The sequence below is a fragment of the Gekko japonicus genome, unplaced genomic scaffold, assembly GCF_001447785.1.
Source record: "Gekko japonicus isolate JY-2015 unplaced genomic scaffold, Gekko_japonicus_V1.1 scaffold238, whole genome shotgun sequence".
NCBI classification, from domain to species: Eukaryota; Metazoa; Chordata; class Lepidosauria; order Squamata; family Gekkonidae; genus Gekko; species Gekko japonicus.
Window position 1 is genome coordinate 780,281 of NW_015161411.1, and position 6,534 is coordinate 786,814.

The 6,534-nt window shown below is 49.3% G+C and overlaps 1 protein-coding gene across 1 annotated transcript in view; it reads right to left on the reverse strand.

The window, feature by feature from the left end:
* EIF4G1 (eukaryotic translation initiation factor 4 gamma, 1) overlaps nt 1–4,353 on the reverse strand; it is a 134,814-nt gene extending 130,461 nt beyond the window's left edge. The window contains exon 1 of the mRNA XM_015427022.1: nt 4,297–4,353. The gene's annotated coding sequence lies outside the window, so the exon portion shown is untranslated. The remainder of the gene's footprint in view (nt 1–4,296) is intronic.
* Nucleotides 4,354–6,534: the final 2,181 nt, after the last annotated feature.

Below are 6,534 nucleotides of genomic sequence, written 5' to 3' on the forward strand. Positions count from 1 at the left end.
AGCCACCCTGGCTGGAGGGCGGCCAGGCGCTTCCACCCTCGCCTAACCGGAATCCGGAGGCTTCCGGCAAAGACCCCTTTCCGCAGAGGAGCTCACGTCGTCTCAGCGACTGCTGGGGGGGCTCTCCTTCCGGCCGTCATGAAGCACACAGCTTAGACGCGAGATCTGGACTACGACTAACAGGTATGTTAAATGCCTTTCTGGCCAGCACAGGGGTTCCCAAATACCAGTGCTAGTCTTGTCCCCGCGTGCGTTGGGCAACATACTTCCACAGGGGCTATGCCAGAGGGCAAGTCTTGTTCTGACAACCAGCATGGGATAGTGGTTAAAGCGTCAGACTAGGATCTAAAACAAGGGTGTCAAACATGTGGCCCAAGGGGCCTGATCAGGCCCCTGGAGCAGTGTTCCCCAGTGTGAGCTAGCTGACAGTTTTTTAGCCTGCGGCTCACCCATTTTTGTCTTGGCTCAGGAAGGAGGGCTCCAGAGCAAACTAACCGATGCAGTAGCTAAATCACTCGCTCACAACTTTAATGCCAGTAGCTCACAAAGTAGAATTTTTGCTCACAAGACTCCACAGCTTAGAGGGAACATTGCCCTGGAGGGCTTCCATCAGGCCCGCACTGGAACTGGCCATCTCCTGCTTCTAGTTCTGTTGCTGCTGCTGCATCATAGCTTGCTTTGCCAGACTGTCTCAATCACTCAGCCATTTCATGTTTTCCCCTGGGTCCTAGACTCAGAACTCTGAACATGAGAGTTCTGTGATGAATCAAAATCAAAAGTAGGTTTGCAGCTTGCAGATACACTCTTGAACAGCATACTCAAGATTGCAACAGCACAGACACTTTGATGCAATAATTCAGAGCAAGAGGTGTCAGTTATCTGCTAAATAAAATATCGCAAGAGTGCTAATGTTTTAAGCATGTTTTTATTTTAAGTAAAAAAAAATCTTTGTGTTTGTGTCGTTTATGAACTTTATATCTCCGCTACCTGGTATTGCATTTTATGACGCGCGGGACCCAGCCCAACAAGGTCTCATTTATGTCAGATCCAGCCCTCATGACAAATGAGTTCGACACCCCTGATCTAGAATTATCCAGGTTCAAATTCCCCCTGGTGCTCTGGAAGCTTGCCGGGTGGGTGACCGTGGGCCAGTCACAGGGCTGTTGCGAGGCTATAACAGAGGTGCGACCAACACGAGAACACAAGGCCACGGCAATCGGCCTCTGTTCCCTGAGAACAGATGAAGCTGCCTTACACTGAATCGGGCTTTTGGTCCATCGAAGTCAGTATTGTCTATTCAGACGGGCACTGGGTCTCCAGGGTCTCGGGCAGAGAAAGGTCTTTCGCATCACCTACTGCCAGGTTCCTTTCAACTGGATTGAACCTGTGACCTTCTGCATGCCAAACAGATGTTCTATCACTGAGCCACGGTCCGTCCTCAAGCAAAATGCACGTTCGTCAGACTTTACACATTACATTTTCAGGGATGATCATCTCTCGGTAAGACCAGGACAAGACTCCAAAGTGCTTCTGTAGCCCGACTGCATTTTAAACCGCCTTTCTCCAAGGAAGCAGCCCCCGTAGCCTAGTTTGGCCTGAGTTCACTGGGGCTTGGGAGCTAAGCGGAGCCAGCCATGGTGCAGATGGAAGACCCTAGAGATGTAAAATTTCTGGAAATTTTGAAGCTCGGAAAAAAACACGGTTTTTTTCCGGGTTTTTTCGGGGGGAAACGGAAATTTTTGGAAAAATTGAAAAAAATGCTACATTAGCATTTATTTTGTCTTTTCTAGATTGAAAGTCATTCTGTTACTTTAGGAACATAAAATATGACTATGGACATTTTTACTTGGCATGAAATTATCACAACTAGCATATTAAAAATATAGTGTGTCCAAACAATTGTTTCAAACAGAATACCCACCCACATGCAAAAACAAAACTGAAACTTTTTTATTTTCTTCTGACAATCGCACCTCCTAAAGGAAGAAATGCATCTTGTTCTTGCATTGGAGGGTTCAGTTTGTAACCTAGGACTTGCTTAGATCAATCTGATACCATACATATATATTTTAGAAATGATTGGGAAAATGTTTGAACACCTTGTCTTAAAATATTTTATTAATCATGTTAAAATAAAATGTTTCATAATCATTTTTTTCTTTTTTCAATTTTTCCAATATTTCAGAAAAAAACAAAAAGGATTCAGGAAAAAAACGGAGTTTTCCCCAATTTTTTCGGTTTTTTTCCGGGCTTTCACATTTCCACCGAGGAAGGTTTGGGTTGTTATTTCGAGGAAGGCAATGGCAGAACACCTCTGCTTGCCTCTTGCAAGGAACACCCCACGATCAGGATTGTCAGGACCAATGCTCCCTCTAAGCTGTGGAGTCCTGTGAGCAAGAATTCTGCTTTGTGAGCTACTGGCATTAAAGCTGTGAGCGAGCGATTTGGCTGCTGCATAAATTAGTTTGCTCTGGAACTATCCTTCCTGGGCGAAGACAAAAATGGTGTGAGCCAGAGACTAAAAAACTGTGAGCTAGCTCAGACTAACTCAGCTTAGAGGGAACACTGGTCAGGACTCAGTGGCAAGTAATGGCACATTCTCCTCCTCCCAGGGCTCTAGTCGGGGGGGAGCTCTCAGGTACGGAGCTCCGGAAGAGAACCTCTAGGGGGCGGGGCGGTCACGTGGTGAAGCCCCGCCCCCTTCTTCGATCCTCATTCCGTTTGGGAATGAGGATGAAGCAGGAGGGTAAGTAGCCGGGCCTTCTGACACACTTCCGGTGATGTCAGGGGGTGTGGCCTTCTGTCACTTCCGGTGATGTCAGGGGGCGTGGCATATGCAAATAAGTTATGCTAATGAGTTATGCTAATGAGCTCCGGCAGCTCTTTTTCTACAACAAGACCCCTGCCTCCTCCTAGAAGAGCAGGGCAACATATGCAATCCCCCAATCCTATTTTACCTTCGTAACAACCCTGTGGAGCAAGCTAGTCTGAGAGACGGTGACTGACTCAAAGACGCTCAGTCAGGATTTGAATCCGGGACTCCCCCTTAGTTCAACATTAACCAGGACGCCATGCAGGCTGCCCTCGGGCACGTCTGTGGCGCTGCAGAAGGGCTAGCCAGCTGCAACCTGCCCCTGACCTACAGTCCCACCCATAGACCGGCAGGTTTCTGTGCTACATCTCAGGAGGATGGACCAAGGTGCCTAGAAAACCTTGATGAAGAGACAACAGAGATCAGATCCTGCCCCCCACCATCAGATTAACAAGGAAGGGGGCGTGGCTCAGTAGCACAGCATCTTCTTGGCATGCAGGAGGTCCCAGGTTCAGTCCCCAGAATCTCCAGCTAAAAGGACCAGGTCGTAGGTGATGTGAAAAGACCCCTGCCTGAGACCCTGGAGAGCTGCTGCCAGTCTGAGTAGACAATACTGACTTTGACGGGGAAAGGGTCTGCTTCGGTTAAATGCAGTCAGCTCCACTTTCTGCAGCATGACAGACGGAGGAAAGACGCTTCTTCGCAAGTGAAAGAGTCGGCGTGACAATCCAAGGAAAAGGAATGGACCTCTGATTTCCAAGGGGTGGGGGAAACATGAACAAGCAGAATTCATTAGGAGCTACTGTCGAACCGCCAGTTACATGAGCCACGCACACAAGAAGAAGAAGATCTGGATTTATACCCCGCCCTTCACTTGGGAGTCTCAGAGCAATTTACAATCTCCTTCCCTTCCTCTCCCCACAACAGACACCCTGTGAGGGAGGCAGGGCTGAGAGAGCTCTGGCAGAAACTGCTCTTGAGAGAACAGCTCCAAGAGAACTCGTGACTGACCCAAGGCCACACCAGCAACGGCATGTGGAGGCGTGTGGAATCGAACCCGGTTCTCCCAGATTAGGGTCCGCGCTCCTAACCGCCACACCACAGCTGGCTCTCTTTCTGTGCTACATCTCAGGAGGACACACCGTGAAGCAATCCGTGTCTTAAGAACTGGACAGTGGGACATTCTGCACATGGTCAGGAGGCACGGTTCCGCAACAGGATTGCCCTGTTTCCATCAACCAGGATAACGGAAGAGGGCACGCTTCCAGGAGAAGTGGCACAAGAACTCTCCTAAAATAAACGGGAATGCATGGGCTTGACCGGGGGGGGGGGGGATGTGAAGTACATGAGTGGATCATTTAATATACTTTGCAAATTAACCTTCACGCTTATAGAGTTAGAGTGAGAACCCAAGCGAGCAATCGGCAGATTGGGGCGGGGGGCTTTCAGTCCTGGGGGGGTGGCCGTCCCCAGCATTATCTTACCCAATATTCTTCTTCCCTCTAATTTTTCCCAGGAGCCCCAACTTTTCTTTCTTCCCTGAAAAAAACAAAACACATCCAATATTTCTTTAAAAAAAAAAAATTATATACACACACAAAACAAATGCAAACAACAAAACATCCAGTATTTCCGCCGACATTTCTTGGGGGGTGGCAAAGCAGCCCCGTGCTTCATGCCAGGGACCTGTCTGATGGTTGGTGCTACAAGGAGACTTTCTCGCCAGGCAGCCCAGAACCCGGGACGAGATCTACACCTAGGCTACGTGCTCATGTCACCTGCACTGTGCTAAAAACTCCACACACACCTGTCCTACTTAAGAACACCAAAAGAGCCCTGCTGGGTCAGACCAGTGGTCCATCTAATCCAGCATCCTGTCTCACACAGTGGCCAACCAGTTCCTCTGGAGGGCCAACAACAGGGCAGAGAGGCCGAGGCCTTCATAAGAACATAAGAAAAGCCCTGCTGGACCAGACCAGTGGCCCATCTAGTCCAGCATCCTGTCTGCCACAGTGACCAGCCAGTTCCTACGGAGGGCCAACAACAGGGCAGAGAGGCCGAGGCCTTCATAAGAACATAAGAAAAGCCCTGCTGGACCAGACCAGTGGCCCATCTAGTCCAGCATCCTGTCTGCCACAGTGACCAGCCAGTTCCTACGGAGGGCCAACAACAGGGCAGAGAGGCCGAGGCCTTCATAAGAACATAAGAAAAGCCCTGCTGGACCAGACCAGTGGCCCATCTAGTCCAGCATCCTGTCTGCCACAGTGACCAGCCAGTTCCTACGGAGGGCCAACAACAGGGCAGAGAGGCCGAGGCCTTCATAAGAACATAAGAAAAGCCCTGCTGGACCAGACCAGTGGCCCATCTAGTCCAGCATCCTGTCTGCCACAGTGACCAGCCAGTTCCTACGGAGGGCCAACAACAGGGCAGAGAGGCCGAGGCCTTCATAAGAACATATGAAGAGCCCTGCTGGATCAGACCAGTGGTCCACCCAGTCCAGCATCCTGTTTCCAACAGTGGCCAATCAGTTCCTCTGGAGGTTCAACAATGGAACACAGAGGGTGATGCCTTCATAAGAACATATGAAGAGCCCTGCTGGATCAGACCGGTGGTCCATCCAGTTCGGCATCCTGTCTCACATAGAAGCCAACCAGTTCCTCTCAACGGCCAACCCTAGAAACCTGTGCATTAGTTGGAATACGATGGGGGGAGAGGTTGTTCTGCCTTAATCGCCCTGAGCGTGCCGCAGTTCACTATGACACCCATTTCACGGAATGGGAAAGATGACTATGGGTCCCGCCCGCACTCAATGAAACTCAGTTGTGTAATTTAATGTAACTGCAAGATGAAAGCTTGTGGGTCAATCTGCCCAAGCGCAACCTCGGTATGGTGACATTCGCGTTCACAGGGAGAACGCAAGATGTCCGAGATCATAAACTCTGGCAAAGCAGTTATTGCAACTTCTTGTTCAGTTCAAGGATGTCCAGATACTTGACACCAGTATTTATAAAATAGAGAGCCAGTTTGGTGTCGTGGTGAAGTGTGCGGACTCTAATCTGGGAGAACCAGGTTTGATTCCCCACTCCTCCACTTGCACCTGCTGGTGTGACCTTGGGTCAGTCACAAGCTCTGGCACAGCTGTCCTTGAAAAAGGGCAGTTTGTGTCAGAGTTCTCTCAGCCCCACCCACCTCACAGGGTGTCTGTTGTGGGGAGGGGAAGGGAAAGGAGATTGTGAGCCGCTCTGAGACACCTTTGGGTAGTGAAGGGCGGGGTATAAATCCAATCTCTTCTTCTTCTTCCTACAAAATTTATATTGTATGCTTTTGGGGGCAGAGACCTGGTTTTTTCACTTCTGCTAACCGGTAAAGCATCATGTATGGAGACACCACTATATAAATGTACATCTGGAAGAAGCGTGCACGCACACAAAAGCTTATACCTAAAATCAAACTTTGTTGTTCTTAAAGGTGCCGTTGGACTCAAACCTTGTTCTATTGCAATCAGACCAACACGGCTACCCACCTGAATCCATATAAATGTCAGTGACAGTTGGTGTGAGATTATTTTCCCAAATCAAAGGGGGCTTTAATGCATCATTTTCTTAACAGAGTCCCATTTTCTCCCTGCTTAAGTTGGGAACTGGCCACCAGCGTTCCCTCTAAGCTGAGTTAGTGTGAGCCAGCACACAGTTTTTTAGCCTCCGGCTCACACATTTTTGTCT